The sequence below is a fragment of the Meles meles genome, chromosome 18 (genome assembly GCF_922984935.1).
Source record: "Meles meles chromosome 18, mMelMel3.1 paternal haplotype, whole genome shotgun sequence".
Lineage (NCBI taxonomy): Eukaryota > Metazoa > Chordata > Mammalia > Carnivora > Mustelidae > Meles > Meles meles.
The window spans coordinates 42,046,019-42,069,695 of NC_060083.1; the positions used below are offsets into that span (position 1 = coordinate 42,046,019).

Consider the following 23,677-nt stretch of genomic DNA (forward strand, 5'->3'; position numbering starts at 1 on the left):
AGGGAAGAGTGGGAGAAAGGACTGGAGTAGGTAGGGAAGCTGTGGATCATATTCTCTTAAATATAGGCGGGGGTGGGGGGTGGGGGGGTGTATTTAGAACTTGGAATGTAGGGAGGGGATATCTGCAGGGATTCCCAAGTGTCCACTTAGGACCTGGAGTGAACCCTAACAGAACAACTAACTGGACTGGCACTTTTCAGTCCCCACCCCCTGCCTTGCCCCCTTTTCTTGTCTAGAGCCCCCTCATATTTATGTGAGAGGCCCATCCCTCTGGAGATGTCCAGTTTCCTAGTGTCTAGAAGTTGGTTTCCAAGAGCGAGGGCTGTATAAATGTATGTCCACCAGGCCCGGGTCTCTCCCAAAATTTGTCAGTCACAGGGAAGGAATTCTTCTGAGTTATCTACTAGAGAACCCCAACTGACCCAGCAGTGGGGGATATAGAGTGTCACCAAAAATGAGGAGCAAGGAAGGTATAAGTATAGCCTAGTGGGTACGTGTCGGAACACCTGGATTAGGGCCCCCTCTCCTTACTCTCCTGTGATCCAGGTTATTCACTTAATCTCTTAAACTCCTTGTTGGGGCACCTGGTGGCTCAGTTGCTTAAGCATCCAACTCCTAATTTCGGCTCAGGCCATGATCTCAGGATCGTGAGATTGCCCCACTTTGGTCTCGACACTGGGCATGGAGCCTGCTTAAGATTCTCCCTCTTCCTCCAACCCCCCTCAATCCCCTATCCCGCTCTTGCACACGCATACTCTCCAACAAAAATAAAAATAAAACTGCTCATTGCTTTAGATCAAGAATAACAATGTTTACCTCCCTAGACTTTAGCGGGATCAGTTAAAGCGATATTGAAAGGAAACACTCTGGGGCGCCTGGGTGGCTCAGTGGTTTAAGCCACTGCCTTCGGCTCAGGTCATGATCTCAGGGTCCTGGGATCGAGTCCCGCATCGGGCTCTCTGCTCGGCAGGGAGCCTGCTTCCCTCTCACTCTCTCTGCTTGCCTCTCTGCCTACTTGTGATCTCTCTCTGTCAAATAAATAAATAAAATCTTAAAAAAAAGAAAGGAAACACTCCGAAAATTTAAATAAATATTATTTTAAGGTCTGGAAAAGGTCTGACTGCTGGGAGCAGGGGGGCATCATGAATCCAGCCCTTGCCTTGGCCTAGGAACACCAATAGTTTCTTGGCCAGAGGGGTGTGATACTTTGCTCTATGGTCAGTCAGATGGGGAGCTATAAATCAAAATCAGAAACACAGGGCTCTTTAGGAAAAGTAGCACAGAACATCCCTATCATCTTCCCTACCTCCAATCCCAGATTCTGACCTCTAGTTCTTCCAGCTGACACCCCACCCTGACCCTCCCAGTCAGCACCTTCACTGTCGTCATGCTAGATCACAGACTGTACAATTTCACCCTCCATACCCCCCTTTTCAGCACCTCCTCCAACCCGAGCCTTCTGTGGGAGACAGATGGGGTGTCTGCGATGGAAAAGGCTCTGGGCTCTACGCCGCCTTGGGTGGGCAGCCCCCCTTCCCATCTCCCCACTACTCCCGCTCCCTACCTAAGACACTGAGATTCACCCCGGGCAGCTTTGGGAGCTGCTGAGGATTCCAATGCTCTTCCCTTCTCAGACTCAGCCCAGAAGCAGAGCCAGAGTGATATCTTTCTCTGAGACCTAGACCCCAGCCCGTCTTCATGGAAAACCAATGCAAAGGAGGAAGTACGTTAGGGAATGGTGGGGCTCCATGTGAAGGGACTAGTAGAGGAGAGGCGGGGGGCGGGGGGAGCGCAGAGTCCCTCACTGAGGACTGGATGGCTGGGGTTTGGGGCCTGAATTGACTGAGGAGGCTGAGACTAGGCAGCTCCTTTGTTCCAGAAATCTGGGGTCCCTGGAGGGAGGCTCAGCTTGGGGAGGGGGAGAAGGGAGCTAACATTATACAGAACACCAACTGTGAGCCAGGCACAATGCCAGAGCCTTCCATACCTGTACTCACAACTAGCAGGTGAGGAGTCAGGGTGAATAGGTGTCTCATGAGCTCTCAGCATCTCTCGGCACAGTTGACCAACTTCTCCTTTGATTCTATGATTTCACTCCCAATTCTCCTACCACTCTGGCTGCTCTTTCTCTGTCTCCCTTGTAAGCTCATCCTCAACTCCTTGGGCTCAGCCAAGTCCCCTGATTATATACTTTCACGGTACTATATATTCTTCTTTCAGAGCACTTAGCACAGTGATTTCACACTTATTTGTGCAGTCATTTGAATAATAATCCTTTTTCCTCCACCAGATGGAAAGTTCCACGAGGACAGTGACCACGTCTGTCTGTATTCACCAGTGTGCTCCCAGTGCCCAGCACAGTGCCTAGCATAAAGCAGCTGTTTGGTAAATATTTGTTGAATGAATGAATAAATGACAAAAGGACATCACTCTGGCCTAACCTCAGTTCTTAGCCATATCCTCACCCCAGAGTGGATGTACCCCTAATGTGTGGACCAGAGAACAGGGTGCCTGAGAGGTCAGGCCACCTCATTCTCCTTGGGGGAAAAAACAAAAACATCAGGACTGAAATAAACCAAGTTCCAGAATATGGGCCCCCTGCCTTACTAGCACCTGGACCTGCCTGTATGCTCTCTAGCTTCTCCAGGAATGGAGAGAATTCAAAGTCCCAATAACTTCTCTCCATTTGTGCCTGAAATCACTCATGAGCTGGAGGAGAGGAGTTCCATCGGAAAAGAGTGCTCTGCAGAAAACCCCTCTTTTCTCCCTTAGCTGAGACTGCCAAGACCATCTGTTGCCACTCCTTTGTTTGCTTCTGTCCTCCTTCCCTGGACTTTAGGGAAGGAGATCATTTGACCAAGTGGGAGGTATAGATGGTGAGAGCAAGATAATCTGCTTGTTCCTTGAAATGTCTGGGGTGATGCTGATGAGCCTCAGCCAGGTGATCGGATCAGAGAAACACAGGAGCCAGCAGCCTCAAGTCCTTTGAGGCTGTACTCTGGACTCTGGGAAGCAGGGAGTGGACAGAATGACCTCTGGGAGTGTTCACCCGAGGGGCTTTATCTGACCTCTTTGCTGCCCTTGCCATCTGACCTCAAACAAAATACCCAAATCTGCAAGAAGTTAATGTTAGGCCATGGGTGGCAGCCCCTTGCTCTCCCTGGCCTTTTCCCATTCTAGCCAACAGCCTATCCCAGAGCATCTCTCCCTCTCAGCTCGGCATCAGTACCCGGTCCTCACCCAGTCCTTTGTCCTGACAGTACCCCTCAGCACCCAGGTACTTGGGGTCATGGATCTGGAAGCCACTTTAGGCAGTGTTGCTCTCTCTGACCCCACCTGTTCTTTGGGCCTCTAATGAAGTAGGACAACTCAGGCTCTGGGCCAAGTCCCTATGTCCTCATCAAAGGCAACATCTGTCTCCTCGAAGAAGATAAGCCTGGAGGGAGGGAGGTGAGACAGGCACAGGGGAGAAACCCCAATCCTTTCTGGGCCCTCACCCCAGATTCCACTGCAGGCACAGATTGAGGGTGAGGGGATCAAGACAGCCACAGAGGCCTACCCTCACACATGCCCCTGCACAGATCTTTATGCCTCTGAGTCCCCAAATATGAGGGCCCCTCCTGGGCTCACCCGGCTACCTGGGCTGCTGCTGCTGCCAAGCCAGCCTTCTTTTATTCATGCGTTGTTTTATTGCTGGCAAATGCTGCTGCTTGCCGCTGTTGGAGGCGTTCCTGCCAAATCCATCCCAACATCTTGGCCTGGCATCAGGGCGGCATGCTAATGTGGAAATTTAAAGAGCCGCTCGGCTTTAAATCGGAATTTTAAATGAGCAGCAGTGCTCCAGAGGGACCCAGGCAAAATCGAGCAGTATCTGATGCACCCTTCCTACTCCCACTCCTGTAGCATCACCCTGCCTCTTCTTACCTCTCCCCTGGACTTGGACACTAGATGAGGGAGAAGTATGGGCCACATTAGGGGATGAGGGAGTTACCAGGGCAGAGGAATTGATGCAAGATGGCCATCTAAGCCAATAAGGAGCTGCGATCCCTCAGCTCGGACCAAGAAATCCACCAGTTGCTGTCATGGGCAGATGGAGGCAGGGACATTCAACACAAGGGAGGAGGGCTGGGGATGGTGAAACTGACATTCCTACCCCTCTTCCCATTTTACCAAGAAACTAGAAGAGAAGACCTAGAGCAGAGAAGAGAAAAGGTGGGACTCCATAAGGACACTCACACGCAAGCATACACTTGCACATGCCGTGCATACAGCTGTGTGGCAGGTCAGGATGCTTGCTGAGGCCCCCTGCAGCACGTGCACACACGCTCACTTATCACCCATGCATGGAGAAGAATGATTCACATATGCAGGGCAGTCTTCCCACATCCAGACCACTGACCTGCAGGTTGTTAGCCTGAGCTGTGCCCCAGCTTTTTCCATGAATCCTAATGCACCAATGTTCCCCAGCTCCTGGCAGCTACCTTGAGTCAGCCACGGTGATGACAGAGCCTCATAGTGACTCTTCCAGGAGAGGGGCTGGGGATACCTGTGCTCATCCTATGCACCTGTCCTGGCTGCAGTGTGGTCCCTTCTTCGGTGGCCATCAGATGACAGGCTCAGACATCTCATTTGGGAGAAGCACTGGGCACAGACTTGATTTCAGAGGGAAGAGGAGGCTAATGGGAGGTGAGAGAGGCAGAATCTGTGCCTCTCTGTGACCTCCTTTCCTTCTTACCTGTTTCCAGGAGACAAGTGGCCCCTCGTTATCAGAAAACATTTGTCAAGTGCCTACCCTCAAGGAGACACTGTTTAGCACAGTGCCTCACAATTTTCTGAGCTGGGCTGATGACAGATGCAAGAATCTGGATGTGCTATCCCCACTGGAGGATCCACAATAATTCTCATGGTAACCTCAGCCTTACCCATGTTAGATTGCCAGGCCAAGGGATGCTTTCTGACCTTCCCCAGGAATCCCCCTCTCTCAAAGAAGCCAGCTCCTTCACGGATTGGTGTGGCTGCCAGCCAAGAGGCTTGGGGCAGGCCTGGGGCATGCAGCTGGCACCTGCCCACCAGATCCCCAAGGAGGACCTCCTCCCCCACCCCATAGCCCCATTCAGATGGCCCCTGGGCTACAGGGGGACAGGGCTCCCTGCTCCCCACTTCAAGCTAGAGCACCCACCACCTCCCTTTCCACCATAACCTGCTCCCAGATCCCCCACCCAGGCTAGATATACCAAAGACCCACCAGGTACTTCTTCTAGTCTGGATCAAACACTTAATACAATAAGAGTTGTACGGGGGCTGGGTAGAGGCCTTGAGGGGTGAGGCTTGGGCTAGAATTATGGGAGAAATTGCTAAGGTCAAGAGATGGACGAAGAAGTCCTGGGGCACCTGGGTGACTCAGTTGGGTGAGCATCTGACTCTTGATCTCAGCTCAGGTCTTGATCTCAGTGTCGTGAGTTCAAGCTCCCCACTGGGGTCCATGCTAGGCATGAAACCTACTTTAAAAGAGAGAGAGAGAGATGGATGAGGAAGAAGAACTCAATGAGAGTGACATAGGACAGGGGGACATGAAGGGAGGAAGCTAAGTGAGTCTGCCTCTCTCATCTAATTAGCAACATGCAAATAATATGCAAATTACCCCCTCTTTGTTTAGAGACCACTGTGTTTTTGGATGTGGGCTACAGAGGGGCCACCAGGCAGCATCTCTGAGACCCGAAGACATGAAATACCCAGGCTCAAAATAGAGGCCAGAGTGCAGCCATCTTGTAGTTTATTCCCTGGATGCACTCATTTTCTGTGGGCCTCAATTTCCCTGTATGTGAAATGGGAAGACTGGCCTGGATGGTCCTAAGGCCTCTGACCAGTACTGACAGTCTCGGGTTTTCTGATTTGGGGCCCAGTGCTGCATGAGTTGGAGGGTTGATTCCATTCTGGGGTGGAAACTACTTGGCCCTCTTCCCTGTGCCACTTACCTCACCAGTCCTGCACCCACCATCCTAAGTGTGGACAGTCTCCTGAAGATAATATTCTCTCCCACTCTTTTACCCACAGGGTTTCCTCTCCTTGGAATGGCCTTCCTGCTTTAGCCCCTCCCCTGGCTAGCCCCTTCTCCAACTCTAACAGCCCTACCTACCTTCCTCTTCCAACTTCTGGGCATCCCTATGCACTGTTTACTTCTCTCATTTCCCATTAGACTGTGAACTCATAGAGGGAAGGTACTGGGTTTAGTTCAAGACAGAATCTCCAGTGTAAATATATTAGTTTTCCAAGGCTGCTGTAACAAGTCGTCACAAACTTGGTAGTTTAAAAAAAAAAAAAAAGAAAGAAATTTATTCTCTTACATTTCTGGAAGCCAGGAGTTCAACATCAGTTTCACTGGGTGAAAATCAGGATGGCAGCATGACTGTGCTCTCTCTCAGGCCCTAAAGGAGAATTTGTTCTTTCAACTTCTAGTGGCTGTTGGCTTTTTTTTTTTTTTTTTTTTTTTTTTTGCTTGTAACTGCCTCACTCCAATTTCTACCTCTGTCTTCACATCACCTTCTATTCTTCTCTTGTCTGTATAATCTGCCTTGCCCTCTCTCTTATAAGGACACTTGTGGTAGCATTGAAAGCCCACACAGATGATCCAGGATAATCTCTGCATCTCAAGATTTTTAATCACATCCACAAAGATCTTTTTTTTTTTTTTTTCCAGATAAGGTAAAATTCACAGGTTCCAGGGATTAAGAGGTGGACATATCTTTGGGAGCTACTATCAGACTATCAAGATAAATGAAGACATCTTTAAAATTGCCATTTGTTAAGCATCTACCATGTGCTAGACATCATACATAAATTTTTCTCAATCTTCAATAGCCCTGAAAAGTCGATTTTCTAAAAAGACACATTTGCTTAAATATTTATTTATTCATTTGTTTGAGAGAGAGAGAGAGGGAGAGAGTGGAGAAAGGGCAGAGGTAGAGAATATCCAAACAGACTCCCACTGAGTACAGAGCCTGGTGGGGGGGCTCAGTCTCATGACCCATGAGGTCAGGACCTGAGCTGAACCAAGAGTTTGGATGCTTAACCTACTGAGCCTCCCAGGCGCCCTGAAATGTAACTATCAATGCCTCTACTCTACAGATGAGGAAACTGAATGAGGCTCAAGGTGATTGAATCACTTGCCCAAGCTCACATAGCTGAGAAGTGACAGAGCCAGGAGTTGAAACCAGATGGGTCTAGCTATAAAGCCAGCATATTTTTGCCTTCCCAATGGTCTCTGAGCCCATCCCAGGTCCTATCACAAATTTCTCACCTGAATCATGCAGAAAAGAGGTGGACAAAAGAAGGGAAGATGAAACCCAGTCTTCCTAAAGATATTGACTCAAGCTTTCTTTTGCCAAAGCCCCTTCCCACTCCTTTAATCCTCCCCATCACCCCTGACCCCTTGTTTCAGAAGCCTGGAATCTCCCCAGTTTGCAGCCCCCTGCCAACTACAGCTGCCCAGAAGGGTGGCACAGTGCCTGAATTTCAGACAGGAGACATCAAATTGCAGAACCAGAGGAGCCTCTGGAGGTCACCTCTTCTGGCTGTCTCTGCTCATATATGTCTGCCTGTGAGGACAAGGCTAGTGGGCAGCAGAAGGGGAAAGTAGCCATCTCTTCCTTCAGGTACCCTTTCTGCTCACTTCCTACATGATTTGTATTGGGAAGTCCTTACTTAGGTCTAACCTTCCAGATACCATGCTGTAACGAAAGCTGGCCAGAGTCAGAAGTCCTAAATTGTCCAAAACATAAAATTGGATTTAAGATAAGTCCATTTACCTCTCTGAGCCTGCGACTCTTCATCTTTAAAATGGGATTGAGGGTGCCCCTCAGTGGCTCAGTCAGTTAAGCGCCTGCCTGCCTTCAGTTCACTTCATGATCCCAGGGTCCTAGGTTGAAGCCTGGAGCTCCCTGCTCCCATTGAGCCCGCTTCTCCCTCTCCACCAGCTCAGTGTTCTCTTATGCTATCTCTGACTCTATCTCCCTACCTCTCTTAAATAAATAAATAAATGTTTTTAAAAAATAAAATGGGATTGAGAATAATGGTAATGGCAGTAATACACGTAATAATAACCGTCTCCCAGGGCTGTTGGGGGATAATAGCACAGTCCAGGCCTAGAGGAAAGCAGGTGCCACGGGATTATTTTGTAACAGCCCCTCGGCCCTCCAGACGAAGCCCCTTCATCCTGGGTAGTACAGGGTTTTGCTCACCTCAGCCAGTCTGGTCTGCCTTGCGCGCTAGACTGTGAACTCCTCTTGGCAAGACTTTGTTCATTTTTTATCACAGCCCATTATCCTCCCCAGTGTCTAGCCCGTGCTTGGGTACGTAGGTTCAATCTACATTTGATAAATAAAGAAGTGAGGGTGTGAGTTGGACACCCAAGTCCCGAGAGGCACAGGGCCGGACTCCCACCACTGACCCTTTGGGCACGACCCTTCCCCCCGCGCCGCCCCCCGCCCCCCCCCCCGTACTCCCCCCCAACACCCCGGCCCCAGGTCGAGGAGGCGGCGGCGGCGAGGAAAGGAGGCGCTGCAGCTTTAAGATTCCTCTCGGGCGTCCCGGTTGCCAAGGCGCGGTTGCCAAGGACCTGCGCGGAGCTGCGTCCGGCCTCCACGCGCGGGCCTCGGGTTTCCTCCGCCGCCGCCGTCGCAACCGCAGCCGCCGCCGCCGGGCCGCGCCGGGCTCGGCTCCTCAGAACCGTCTGGCGGACTTGGCACCGGCCCCGGCTCCTCAGTGCCCCCGCGGTGCGTGGCAGGCTGCGGCTTCATTATCCTGATTGATTCCTCCTGCTCCCCGACACCGTGGGGGCCCCGGCCAGGGAAGGGGGGCCGAGGCGGCATCTGCGGGCCCCTTCGCCGGCCCTCGCCCCCAGCCGCTGCTCGGGCTGCCGTCACCTCGGAGCCCTGCTGCGGCCAGGCCAAGGAGGGAGGGCCCGGCCAGCCTAGGCCTCCCTGGTGGGCGGGGAGAGCCCCGAGGAGGAACGGAGCTGTGTCCAGCTGGGTTCCATGCAGTGGCCCAAGGCGCCCGCCCTGGGCCATGAACGCTGCAGGTCTCGGGGTCTGCCGTCCGCAAAGGTTTTGTGCCTTCCCCAAAAGGGAATGCAGGATTTGGGGTGAGGAGGGAATACAGTAATGGACTGAGAACTTCAGGAGAATAAGCTTTGGCAAAATGGGAAAGGTGACATCTTCGAGGAGCACTGATCACGTGGACCAAGCCCGGGTGATTCCTGTCTTATCCCATGCCTCCCTGGGTGCCTTAACTGCAGTTTTCAGGGGAAGCAGGGACAGGGTCTGCCCAAACAGCACAGGACACGTCAAGGACCAGTGCTGGAAGGAAGGTCAGGGGCCTCTGAGTTAGAGAACCTGTGCCCAAATGTAGCAGCGGGTGATCGGGTCACAAAATCATGGCCCCCCAAAAAAGCCTAGTGTTGAGGTGAGTCCTCAGTGGAAGGAGTATCTGGGGCCACACCTGAGATTGGAGGGTCTTCCTAGTTCTGCCACTTGGTTTGTGACTTGGGCAAGTAGCTACTTTTTTTAGCCTTCGTTTATTAATCTATAAAATGGGGTTAAGACCTCCCTGAGAGTTACCAATGGCTAAATGGGATAATATGTTGATGGCAGGACCCTAAATTCTCCAGCAAGGGGTAGAAAGGGAAATGGGCTGGCTTCCATCCCTGCTGCTGTGTTGGATGAAACCCTCCTCTCTCCTTGAAGGAGGTAAGTCTCCTCCATATGCTTAAATCCCTTAACTGGAAGATGACCTGGAACCTTCCAATTAGATCTGCTTCCTTGTCAGTGTAGAAGGGCAAAACTGCTCTCCATCTCATTGGTATGGCATGGATTTAATTTCTAAATTCACATCAGGCTCTCTACCACCCCTATCCCTCTCTGGGTGGGGCCTATCTTTCTACAAGACTTGACAGTCTCCCTCTAGTGCCTTAATGTTGTTCTGTCCAAGAGCCAGTCCTGAGAAATTTCTTCTGTAATCTTGGGCCTTTTGGCTAACTCCAATCTTTAGCTCTCCTTTAGCCCTGGCAAAGAGGTGGTGGAGAATGTGAAGCCAATTTTTTTTGAGAGCCGTGGCAATTGTTCTATTTGTGAACATGATCTGGGACACTTTGGCTACTCAGTGTCTATCTCTGTTTCCTTTTCTGTAAGTTCATTAATTTATTCTTCCAACCCATATTTCCTGGGTGACCACACTGGGGCAGCATGGTGCACCCAGAAGGTAGAAGTGTGGAAATAACAGAGTGGGAAGAACTCCACTCTGAAGCTGCTGATCTTCTGAGGGAAAACAGACATACATATCAATCTCTCCAATACAAGGCTATTTGCTTCAGGAGGACCTCCAAAATTCTAGAACTTTCCACAGTGTCACGCTACCTCTGCCCTCCCCCCCCCCTCCTTCCTGAGCAGAGCAGACCTTGCCTTGCACTCTTCAGGCAGAGGCTAATTGCTTTCCTATGGAAAAAAGACAGATCCTAAAATTTGAGTCTGGAGCTTTTGTTCATTCGGTTTTGTTGGAATTATCTATTTTTGTAACAGTCATGCATTACTTTTATATTCAAGATAAAAAAACACAAAAACATTCCCAGTTTAGGGGAAAAGATGTCAGGGAGGCTTTTTGGGGGGGGATCCCCCCTCTGGTGACCAGAGGCAGGTCAGCACACAGATCTAGGCATGCCAGGCTGCCCGGGGCCCTTGATCAATGTGGTTCTGGGAGAGGCTGCCTCAGTCTACCCACTGGCCTGGCTCCTCACCCCCTCCTGGCTGGCCTGCTCCATCCTCAGCATCTATAGGCCTGAGCTCCACTTCCTATTAATACAAACCACGTGGCACCCTTGCTGTGGCGTCTCTAGGCAGAAAAGGGAGCCACAGCCGCCTAGTGGCTGCCAGGGAGGCTGGCAGGAAGGGGCATCTCCACCAGGCGTCTCCTGGGAAACAGCAAGCTCCCCAGAGAAGGGACATTTGGAAATAAAATTCCTGCCGCTGTGTGTTTGTATGTGTGCTGGGGCGGGAGAGGGAGTTAAGAAACCTCACTGGCCTCTTCTGCGTTTCTCTCTCAGGGAAAGCCTCTTCCAGCAGCTCCCCGGACTCCCACTCCCAACTCCAGCCCATTCCCCAGAAACCATGTAGGGTCTGCTGGGAGCAGACAAGAGGCCTAGAAATGTACCTTCACATTCATGATGTGGGTGGGGAAGAGCGCTGGACTGAGAGCCAGAGACCCATGTCCTCAGCTGCCCAGCCTCGCCCTGTGGCCCTGGTCCATCAGACCCCCTTCCTGAGTCCCGCTTTCCTCTGTGAAGTGAGGGTACTGCGTGAGATTGCCCCATTAGTCTTAGTCTTCATACTGGCCTCCTGCACAAGGCCCAAGAATACAGTTGGGGCATTCTAGGCCATTCTTTCTGGCACTTGGAGCAGACACCTGAGAGTAGTTAATTATTCCTTGTGTGACCTTGACTGGTCCCTTAAATCAGCGGGGTCCCTGCCCCCCTGCACATTCACTCATTCAGGTATTTACTGGTGCTTACTGAGACCGAGGAGAAGATAGAGACCATCCTGATTGACAGGAAAGAGGCCCTCAGCCCCTCCACGCTGTCCTGTGCCCCAGGCCAGCTACATGGCACATTCCTTCCACGAGGACCCCCTTCACATGGAGCCAGAGGGCCCTGGAAGCTTCTCTTCCCATCGTGCTCAAAGCCAACCAGAGGGAGAAGCCAGTGGTGCCTCCGGGGGAGTAGGGATGGGCATGATGTCCCTGCCCCCTCCCCTCTTTCACACCTCCCTAGTTCTCTTTGCCCTCCCTTGCTCCGGAGGGACAAGCCCCCACTCACAGCCCAACACCCCCCCCCACCCCTGGTAAAATACAGGATCAGATTGGAGACAGGTGCCCTTGGGAAACCACATGCAGAGGTCAGAGATGCCTGAGTAAAAGCCAGTGGCGCTCTCCCAGCTGGAGTGCCCTTCTTCCTGGCCTCACCTCTGAGAGCTCCCTTTCCTCTAGAGACCCAGGCAGGGTGGGAGGTGCAGGGAGAGCTCTCCAAGCAGGAGATAACCCCCCATAACTTTAGGAGGAGGCCTGGGATCCCTGTAAAGACCCAGGGAGCCTAGGCCTCCTTTGGTGTCCTCTTAGGAGAAGACATTGGCTCTCACAGACCTGGCCTTGTGGCTTCTTAGCCCACATATGCCTGGAGGCCAGGCAGTTGAGGTAGAAGGGAGGAAGGGGGGTGGGAAGGGAGGAAGGGGGGTGGGAAGAGAGGTCAGGAAGTAGAGGTAGTAGGCAGGAGGAGTGTTGATCTGGATTCTGACTGGCACCTTTATTGGGCACCTACTGTGTGCCAGGCGACAGGCTCTGTCCCAGTTTTACCTGGATTATCTTCTCCAGTCCTCACTTGAGCCCTGTGCCAGTGTTATTATCCTGCTCTGACAGAGAAGGAAACTGAGACTCAGAAGCATTATGTAACTTGCCCAAGGTCACACAGCTTGTCAGGAGTGAAGCCAGGATCCCAGCCCAGGTCTGTCAGCCTCCAGTGGGTTCTCTCTGCTGCCAGAAAGTCCTCCTCCTGGAAAGCAGGTCTGGGGTTGGGGTTTTCAGTCAGAGCTCATCAAGATCCCCAGAGGTAAATCTATTGTCATCTGCCCTCCTCCTCCTCACCCATCTGCCAAGCAAGTCGCAGGTGAGCTCCCCCGCCATGGCCCCTGCCCCAGCCCCAGGTGCTAGCTCAGCTTTGCCTGGCTCCCGGCCTCTCTCTGGTGCCCCCAAGGTGGCTCTGAGGTCACCCCACACCCCAATGCCTTTCATTCTGCATTTCCAGATCTCAGAACACAGAGGAAAATGCAGGAAGAGGGAGGAGGTCACTTGAAGGTTGGAAGCAGGGGCTCTGGTCTTGGGCAAAGGATTGGGGGGTCCAGTTATCTCCTTGATTCAAATGAACCCTTTCCCTAACTCCCACCCCTCACCCCCAGAGACAGCTAGAGCTTTGCTTAGTTAATGAAATACAAAAGAAGGAATCCGGGGGTGGGGTGGTCGAGAGCGCTGGAAAGCAAGGGAGAGAGGAAAAGTTGGGTCTCTTCCAAAGAGTTAATGTTCCACAGTATGATCGATTAGGTGTCAGATGTAATTTCAAACCAATACAAGATGAATGGCATAATTTTCCCTCTCTCATTTTAGACAGAATTAAGAATCCATTAGCTAACACAAATTTTTGGCAAGTTTAATAGGAGCTCAAATCTACATTCGGAGGAAACGCTCCCCAAAGCCTGTTTCAAGCTTTTACTCCTCAGGCCCCCCCAGCCTCCAGTATCCTCCCGACCCTCACAAGCCCTCTGTCGTCTCTCCCCACATGCAGCCCCTCTCCCTTCCCCTAGCCCTTCCACACGCCCCTCCCTGGCCCAGCCTGAGATTAACTGGCCTGACCCCTCTGACAAAGGCCCGGCCTGCCCACCATTGTCTTCCAGTGGTGACGGGTGGAGGGAAGGGGCGGAGGGGCTGGCAGTGGGCCCAGCAAAGGAGGGAGGTTGCTGAATTGGCCCCAGGCCGCAGACAAACCCTAGGGAGAGTGGTGAACTGGGGCTTTGGGACTGTTTGTGTCTCAGCTACTCCCCAGTTTCTCCCCCAGAAAAGTTCTTATTTTTGTCCTAGACAAAGCATTACCCGGTTCATGAGAGGAGACACAAACCCCATTCTGCCTTTTACATTTACATGTATTAGTGTACAAGGTAAACCTGAGAAATGAAAAAGAACAGTTACCATCCCATTCTTCAGATGGGAAAACCGAGGCTGGGGGAGGTGATTAGAATCAGCTGGATCCAAGGGTAAAACTTGGCTTTGCTACTTGCTTGCTTACTAGGGCCCTTAGGCCTTTCCTCTGGACCTCAATCTCCTTGTTTGTAAAATGGGAGGGACCTTGATCCCCAGTGCAGAGTATTATCCTAAAGGCCAAAGTCAAGGAGAAAGTCAGGTATCCACTCTGCAGGAGCTTCCTGAATCAGCTCCAGGGCACCCCCTCCAGTCTCACAGCCTGATCTGGAAGACCAGCATGTAGACTGAGCTCTGTCCTGGAAAGCAAAAGAGGCCAGAATAATGATTATGACAGCTTCCCCTTACTGGGCACTTATTTTATGCTGAGAATGGGAACCAAGCTCTACCCAAGGCGAAGCAGAGGTAAAGGTCTGGGACGGTGGAGGCCCAGGATGTGATCCCAGACCCTGGGTCTGGAAAGGCTTCATGGAGGACTGTAGGCTTGACTTAGATTTTAACTGATGAGTAGGAGTCTACCAGGTGGGCAAGGAGAGAAAGAATGTTCTAGGCAGTGAGAACAGCATGTGCCAAGGCACCGAAGGAAGTCTCAGCATGGGAATGGTGAGTGACGCACTGTGCCAACCAAAACATGGGGTTCATGTGGAGGATGGCAGGAAACAGGTGGGATAGGCAGGCCAGGTGCCTCATTCTGACAGTCCTGCTCTAGAAATTGGGAATTCTAACTTCTATAGCTAAACTTGCATGTCATGCTCAGGAGTTAACGAGTTTTTCATGTTGTTGTAACAATAGAGGTAGCATTTTTCCACGTGCCAAATGCCTAATAGCAATTGCTTTGTTTCTTATTACAATAACCTCACAAAGTAAATACTGTTATCCTGTTTTTCAGATGAGTAAACTGAGGCTCAGAAATACTAAGTTACTTGCCTAAGAGACACAGCTAAAAATTGAGAGAAGTGATCATTCGACCCAGGTATAACCCCAAAACCCAAACTCATAATCACTGTGGTTGCTGGGTCCTGGGAGGCAGTGGGGAACTGTGGAGGGATTTTGGCAGGGAGTGATGGGTTAGATTGAGTTATAGGAAAAGAAGAGGTTCAGTTGGACCAGAGTGTGATTGGAGGCTCCATCTGGAATTTTCTTTTTCTTTTTTAAAAGATTTTATTTATTTGACAGAGAAAGAGAGAGATCGCAAGTAGGCAGAGAGACAGGCAGAGAGAAAGGGGGAAGCAGGCTCCCTGCTCACCAGAGAGCCTGATGTGGGGCTCCATCCCAAGACCATGAGACCATGACCTGAGCTGAAGGCAGAACCCACTGAGCCACCCAGGCACGCCTCCATCTGGAATTTTCATCTGGACCAAAGCACTGGAGAAGGATGGGGGGAAAGCCCCCCTCCATCCATGAGGATGGAAGAGAGGGCCTCCCAGAGCCTAAGTAGTAATAATCATAACAATACCAACACTTCAGCAGCCTCTACCCTGTGCCTGGACCTTCCCACCATCTCCAACTCACACAGTGTTGTAGGGCAAATACTGTTAGCCCCATTTTACAGATGAGAAAGCTAAGGCTTAGAGAGCTTGACCAATTTCTCTGGACCACACAGTTGTGATCTGGCAGAGCTGGTACTGGCCCAAAGCCCTGGCCTTCCCTCATACCTCACTACCAGAAGGTGGCTGGGCTACACACCAAATGCCAGCTCTTCCCTCTTGACATGGCTTAATATTCCCTGAGGTACCTACGGAGCTGTCTCCCCATTCGGGCCCCAGCAAATGGCTTTGAGCTAAGGGAGATGGAAAGGGGATGAGGAAGAGGGGAGGAGAAGAGAAGTTGGAGAGAGGGGAGCTCTGAGGGGAGAACCATCAGTCATTTTTCCTGTTTCTGAGCACTCAGGAAGATGTCCAGGGCATGGTTAGAGGAAGATGAATGCATTCAGTTATCCTAGCCTTTAAAAAGAGACTTCATGCCTTTGCCTCATTTTCTAACTTTCGGGAAGTCCTTCCTGTTACCTAACTCCCATCCCTCCTAATGGACCCACAACCAATCCCAGTTGCCAGTTCCATGGAAGAGCCCATGGACGCTACCATGAGGAAATATCTTGTCACCTTCCTCATGCAGTAAAGAGTCAAGGGGTGGAGGAATATTGTGCCTCCTTAGCTTTCTGTCACTGCACACCCAGAGGTGGGGATGGGGGTGGGGTGGAGGGACTATGTTCCCAAGTTATCCCATTGGAAGAAGGAAGTGACTGGTCCAGCCTCTCCTCAGCAGAGAGGAGAAGGACCAGCAGTATCTGGGGTGAGAGAGGGGGAGTACCTGATGCGGCCACAGGCTGAAAAACAGATCCAGGCTCCTGCCTTGAAGAGAGGAGATCTCTGAGTTTGGGTAAAATTACTTCACTTGCTGGGTATCATAGCCAAGAGTATATAAAGGAATTCATATCCCTGCCTAGGCTAGAAATTGCATGAGCCCAGGGCCGCCCTTAAGGGAGAGAATTTGGGGAGGAGACTGGAGAGAATACTTAAGAAAAAAATGACTTTGAGGGAAAGAATTTGGGCTTAATTTTTATTTATTTATTTGAGAGAGAGAAAACGAGCAAGAGGGCAGGGATAGAGGGAGAAGCTGACTCCCCACTGAGCAGAGAGCCCGATGCCAGACTCAATCCTGGGACCCCGGAATCACGACCTGAACCGAAGGCAGGCTCTTAACCGACTGAGCCACCGAGGTGCCCAGAATTCAGGTTTCAGTATATGTGCTGCCGAAGCGAGCACTAGAATTCAGGTTTCAGAAGCAAAAGACCACAAGTTAGAATCTGAGCCCACCCACTGTAAAAGGTAAGCTACCTGGGCAGACTTGTTCACTTATTCAACACATGTTCATTGATATCCCACCCTGTGCCAGGCACTGAAGATCCTTACCTTTGAGGAACTTATATCCTAGCTGCGAGACAGGCATCATACATCAGTAGACTATATGTTAGAAGGTAGTAAGAGTTATGGGGGGGAAGTTCACAAAAAGGTGATCTAGATTGGGGAGGAGGATCAGGGTAGACCTCATCTGGAGGAGCAGCATTTGAACTAAGACCTGCGGGGGATGAAGAAATCCACAGTGTGGGTATCAGAGAGCAGCCGGCAAACAGGTAAGCCAGGGCCTGAAGGGCCCAAGGGGGCCAGTGGACTGGAGGGATCCAGGGAGAGCAGAAGCAGGTGAGGCCTGAGCTGGAATGGAGAAAGGCACAGACTGCACGGGAGGTGGGGTGGGGGTGGGGGGCGGGCATTTGTATAGGCTTTGGTTTTCTTTGTATAGGCTTTGGTTTTCCCTGGGAATAAAATGGGGAATCTGGCCAAATTTCCAGTGAGGGAGAACATGATCAGACAAATGTTTCAAAGGATCGCTGTTGCTCCTATAGAGAGTATAGACTGGGGCTGGGGGAGGGAAGTAGGGGAGAGGTGAGGGAAGAAGCAGGAGCAGGGAAATCCGGTAGTTGCTTAATCTGGCTGAGTCTCAGTGTTCTCATTTGTCAATGGGAATAAAAAAGTGTTCCAGAAGATATGCCATAAAAGATTTGTGCGTATATCCCCAGCCTTTAGCAGATGTGGTTCAACAAATTCTCACTGAGTGAAAGAATGAATGATTATCTTTCCATGCCCTCCTCACTTACATAACTCCTATCCTAAGTCCAGAAACAGCTCCTTGGAAGGTTCTAGAAACCAACAAACGTGGATTCTCATCCTGATTAACCACTCTTCTTCATCTGTAAAATGGGGATAATATTATCTATTTCCCAGGATAATTGTAAAGATTAAATAAAATAACGTGTGCCAATCTGCATTGCCCAATTGGAAGCCACTAGCCACATGTAGCTATTTAAATTTAAATTAAATAGAATTTAAAATTCATTTCCTTAGTCACAGTTAGCCATATTTCAAATGCTTAATAAACTCATATTGGCTAGTGACTACCATACTGAACAGAACAGAAATAGGACATTTCTGCCCTTGCAGAAAGTTCTGACAGTGCTGGTCTGAAGCACTCAACTTATCCAAGTCGTAAGCACAGGAATGCTACCATTCTTGGAGGACTCAGGCAGTGAGACTGATTCTTCCAGTAGTTTGCCAGAGGCCATCCATTTGATGTTCTCCAGGGTTGAGTCTAAAGAGGAAGATTAGGGAAGAGTCAGGGACTGGTCAGGGCAGAAGGAGAGAAGGAGGAAGAACAAGTCCCTTGGACAACACCGAAAGAGTTGGCACTAAGGATTGCCCGAGGGGTGGAAGTGAGTGGAACATTGTGTCGGGTGCAGGGAAGAAAAGAAGGCCGAAAGAGAAAAAAGAAGAGAGAAAGAGAAATTCAGGCATCCAAGAGCTAGTCCCCAGGAATATGCAAATTTTGAGATCCTTGATCTCAGTATCTGTATTTTTGAGTTCATTCATACTGCATGTGTTCACTGAGCACCTATTATGTACCTGGTCCTGTCCTACATGCTGGGAGTGCTACTATTAAAAAAAGGCCCCACACAGGGAGCTTGTGTGTGGATATGGGGTGGGAAAACTAGAGGAGGAACATAAGCCATGTGTAACACACATAGCATGTTAGATGGTGATATGTGCTAAAGAGAAAAACGAAGCAAAGAAGGAGAGGGAAAGGAGGTGCAGTTTTTGATGGGGGTAGTCAGGAAAGTTTCTTAGAGAAGATGGTGGTTTATTTTGGTTGCCTAGAGCTGTGGGGATTAAGAGGAATGGGGAAGGACTGACAAAGGGGTGATGAAATGCTCCAAATTGTGATAAAGGTCACACAACCCCATGAATATACTAAGAAACCATTGAATTGTACATTTTTTTCTTTTTTAAGATTTTATTTAGGGGCGCATGGGTTAGGCAACTGCCTTTGGCTCGGGTCGTGATCCTGGAGTCCTGGGATCGAGTCCCACATCGGGCTCCTAGCTCCATGGGGAGTCTGCTTCTCCCTCTGACCTCCCCTCTCATGCTGTCTCACTCTGTCTCTCTCTCAAATAAATAAATAAAAATCTTTAACAACAACAAAAAAAGATTTTATTTATTTATTTGACAGAGAGGGACAGCAAGAGAGGGAACACAAGCAGGGGGAGTGGGAGTGGGAGAAGCAGGCTTCCCACCGAGCAGAGAGCCTGATGTAGGGCTCCATCCCAGGACCCCGTGATCATGACCTGAGCCAAAGGCAGATGCCTAACAACTGAGCCACCCAGGTGTCCCGAATTGTACACTTTTTTAAAAAAGAATTTATCTCGGGTACCTGGGTGGCTCAGCTGGTTAAGCATCTGCCTTTGTCTCAGGTCACAATCCCAGGGTCCTGGGATCACACTCCACATTGGGCTCTCTGCTCTGTGGGGAACCTGGTTCTCCCTCTCCCTCAGTCTGCCATTCCCCCTCCTTGTGCTCTTGCTCTCTTACTGTCAAATAAATAAATAAAATGTTTTTAAAAAATCTATTTATTTATTTGAGAGGGAGAGTACATGAGGGGCACAGAGGGAAAAAAGAGGGAGAGAGAATCTCAGGCAGACGCCCTACTGAGCATTGAGCCCAATGCAGAGACCACCACCTGAGTCAAAATCAAGAGTCAGACACTTAACCGACTAAGCCACTCAGGCACTCCAAATTGTACACTTTAAATGAGTGAATTATAACTTAGCAAAGCTGTTATCAAAAGAAAAAAAAATCACTCTGCCTGCTGCACCACAAACAGACTGAAGGGACCCAGGGCGGAGACTGTGGTCATCCAGGAGAGAGGGGACAGCAGAGTGAACCGGGGTGGTAGCAGTGGGGTGATGGGAAGTGCTCAGAGTCTGGGTTGATTTTGAAGACACAACAGACAGATTTGCTTTTGGATCAGGTATGAGGTGTAAAAGAGCATTGTCAAAGATGATTCCAGAATTTCGTGCCTAGGAAACCACAAGAGCTAAGGAAGTAGAGGCCTGGAAAGGGAGAGGGGCTGGCCTGAGGGTACCAGTCACCAAGGGCACCTGAAAAGGACTCTGAAAGGAGGCAATATAATTGCTTAGATTGGCAGGCCCCAGCCTTTGACTTTGAATTCTAACACTACCACATTACAGAACCTCTGCCAGCCTCGGGGCCGCAGGCTAGGATCTGCTAAGACTGATGAGGACAGATCCGACTCATTTAAGGTGCTGGGAGAGCATTTGTTCCTTCTCTTTCCCCTTCCTTCCATGGACCTGAGACAGCTCTGAGCCAGGAGCTCAGGAGAGAACCAAGAGGGGTATATTGCAGACCTTAGGCCCCTGAGAGAGAGCTGATCGGAGTCTGGACATTGCTCCCAGCTGTTTGAATCCTGTAATGGAGAGAGAACAGGGAGAACATGCTCACCACCACCACCACCCCCCCCCCCCCAGGTCTGGGTCCTGTGACTCCAACCTCTCTAGGGGCAGGGAGGCTGGGCCCTGCACATCTGGGCTCAGAAATCATCCTCTGAGTCAGTTCTCCCTAAGCTGGTGAGAGATTCTAGGAAGCTTTTAATTACCGCCTCAGAGTGGATGCTAGGTTAATGTGATGATTCGAAAGGTGTATTTTTCAATTATATTTAACGAAAAGATTTATAGTGAAGTAAAATATAATTAGGAAGCTGCCAGCAGACAGACTTCCTGGGAGGAAGAGAGATGAGAGAGACCCTTAACGGGGCAGGTTGGAGCCAGCTATAGGACCCGCTCATCCCACCCCCACCCTGCAAGACGTCAAAACATTAATCAATTCTGCCATTCAAACACACTGAGTCAGTGTCCATGCCATGCTGGGCTCCGAGTTTACCGGGGGACAGAACAAACACTATGGTCCCTGTCTTCGGAGAGCTTACAGACCAGCAGGATGGGCGGACAAAAAAAAAAAAAAAAAAAAAAAAAAAAAAAGGCAAGGCAAGGCAACAGTTAAATACTGCAAAGGAAATAGTAGAAAAGGCATCAGAAAAGGTTTCTCGGGTGGACGTGGGGGTGGACATAGTGAGACTCGAAGCATGAAACAGATCCAGCCATGAAGAGTGGGAGAGAGGTGAGAGGACTGATTGGACCAAGAAAGCTGTCCAGTTCCTAGGGTGAGAAGGTGATCTTAGGGAGCGCCTGGGTGGCTCAGTGGGTTAAAGCCTCTACCTTCGGCTCAGGTCATGATCTCAGGATCCTGGGATTGAGCCCCACATCGAGCCCCACACAGGGAGCCTGCTTCCCCTTCTCTCTCTCTCTCTGCCTGTCTCGCTGCCTGCTTGTGATCTCTGTCAAATAAACAAATAAAACCTTAAAAAAAAAAAAGAAGGTGATCTTAGTGTGTGTAGAGTGGAAAGAAAGGCCAGTGAGGCTGGGACATGGAGAGGGAGAGGCAGGGGCCAGTGTGGGACTCTGGGGAAGGAGGGAGGGACCAGATCCGGCTGATAAGGAGTTAGGATTTTATTCTACGGGCTGAGGAAGCCATGGGGAAATTTTAAGCCAGAGAGTGAAAAGCTTATATTTTTTAAAGATTACCCTAGCTGCTCGGGGAGAATGGATCAGATTGGGGCAAGGTGGGAAGCCAGAGCAGACACCCAGAGGAGAGGTGATGTGACCTTGTGTAGAGGGAAGCAGTGAGGAAGGAGAGAAGAGAGGGACTCGGGAGGCTATTGGAGCAAGGATCAATGGCTCTTGGTAAGAGCCTGTGTGGAGAATGAGAGGAAGGGGGAACTCAAGGAAGAGTCCAGGTTTTTGGCTTGAACAACCAACTGGATGCTGCCCTTTACTGAAATGAGGAAGCCCAGAGAAGAAATAGGTGGGAAGAATGTGGATAAAGAGTTCAGATTTGGGGGTGCCATGATGGTTCAGTCCGTTAAGCATCTACCTTCTCTTCAGGTCATAATCCCAGGGTCTTGGGATCAAGCCCTGCTCAGTGGGTAGTCTGCTTCTCCCTCTCCCTCTGCCTGCTGCTCCCCCTGCTTATGCTCTCTCTTTCTCTGTCAAATGAATGAACAAAATCTTTTTTTTTTTTAGATTTTTATTTGACAGAGAGAGAGTGAGAGAGAGAGCACAAGCAGGGGGAGCAGCAGAGGGAGAGGGAGAAGCAGGTTTCCTGCTAAGCAGGAAGCCTGATATGGGGCTCGATCCCAGGACCCTAGTATCATGACTTGACCTGAAGGAGAAGCTTAACTGACTGAGCCATACAGACGCCCTGAAATCTTTATTAAAATAAAAAAGAGAGAGTTCAGATTTGGAATGGAGACCCTCTAGGGACTTCTCTGGCCTGAATGCTGGATGTCTGGATCCTTCACCCCAAGGGGGTCCACTCTTATCACCTTATTCTATTTCTCCCTGCATTGTCCTTCAGCTTTTTTGTATGTCTAACTTCCATTCCTCCTTTTGCACTTGCGAGTGCATGCTTCTCTCTTTGGAGAGCGAATTCTGTCATTCTCAGCTCCCTTTAACTGCCTAAATTCCTGAAATGCTACCACTAAGTTCGTACTATACTCCTATTCACTGAGAACCCACTATGGGTCAGACAACATGCTGTAAGCATTAGCTACAGTATTTCCATCCAATCATGCTAACCACTCCTTCCATGGTATTAATATAACAATAACAAGGGGCGCCTGGGTGACTGGGTTGTTTAGGCATCTGCCTTGGACTCAGGTCATGGTCTCAGGGTGCTGGGATCGAGCCTCACATCAGGCTCTATGCTCAGCGGGGGTCTGCTTCTCTGTCTCCCTCTGCCTCTGTGTTCTCTCTCTCTCTCTCACTCTCTCTCTCCTCTCTCTCTCAAATTAATAAATAAAAATCTTTTAAAAATATATAACAATGATAATAGTGACCATTTAATGGCAACTCTCTCGAGCTAAGCCCTTTACATGAATTATATTTAAAATTTAAAACAAGGGGCGCCTGGGTGGCTCAGTGGGTTAAAGCCTCTGCCTTCGGCTCAGGTCATGGTCCCAGGGTCCTGGGATCGAGCCCCACATCGGGCTCTCTGCTCAGCAGGGAGCCTGCTTCCTCGTCTCTCTCTGTCTGCCTCTCTGCCTACTTGTGATCTCTGTCTGTCAAATAAATAAATAAAATCTTAAAAAAAAAATAAAATTTAAAACAAAATTTTATTTACTTAAGTAATCTCCACACCCCATGTGGGGCTCAAACTCACGACCTCAGGACCAAGAGGTGCACACTCCTCTGAGCCAGCCAGGTGCCCCTACATGAATCATATTTAAATCTCACTGAGAGGGGCGCCTGGGTGGCTCAGTGGATTAAGCCGCTGCCTTCGGCTCAGGTCATGATCTCAGGGTCCTGGGATCGAGCCCCGCATCGGGCTCTCTGCTCCGCAGAGAGCCTGCTTCCTCCTCTCTCTCTCTGCCTGCCTCTCTGCCTACTTGTGATCTCTCTCTCTGTCAAATAAATAAATAAAATCTTTAAAAAAAAAAATAAATCTCACTGAGAAATAACCTGCCCAGGGTCACACAGCCAGTTAGTATTGAAAATGAGATGAGAAATCTAGGATTGTCTCCAGTATACACCAGACTCTCTGGGGGACATAAGAACTGCATGGGTGATGAAAGGAAGGAACCATTTGGCTGCCTTTCATCTCCTGCTCGCTCATTCTTTCCCAGATGAAGCACAGAGGTGACATTATTCTCTCAGACTTCCTTCCCTGGGTGCAGAGGGCAGGCACCCCTGATGACAACTCCCAGGCATGCACTGTGTTGGGCAAATCTGCACATTTGTTGGGGAGGGAACAGTTGTGGTAGGAGCTCCCATGTCCTAAGAGGTGTTGCCTGGTGTCACAGGGGTGAGTGCCTAACCATGTAATGAGGGGTCCTGCCCTGTGACCCAGAGATGTGATTCTTTTATCCCCCATCCTCTGAGGAAGGCTTTTGTTGTACAGATGTGTGTGCATTTGTGCAGAAACTGGTG

At 50.1% G+C, this 23,677-nt stretch overlaps 1 protein-coding gene across 8 annotated transcripts in view; it reads left to right on the forward strand.

Annotated features, from left to right (window-relative positions):
- Window positions 1-2,460, forward strand: part of CDK12 (cyclin dependent kinase 12) — an 82,429-nt gene extending 79,969 nt beyond the window's left edge. For 5 of the 8 annotated variants that reach the window (XM_045984367.1, XM_045984364.1, XM_045984368.1 and 2 more), the window contains one exon: window positions 2,291-2,459. The gene's annotated coding sequence lies outside the window, so the exon portion shown is untranslated. Of the gene's footprint in view, window positions 1-1,634; window positions 1,724-2,290 lie in introns of all 8 variants that reach the window. The other 3 variants (XM_045984373.1, XM_045984374.1, XM_045984366.1) reach the window with 2 other exon arrangements.
- The last annotated feature ends 21,217 nt before the right edge of the window (window positions 2,461-23,677 follow it).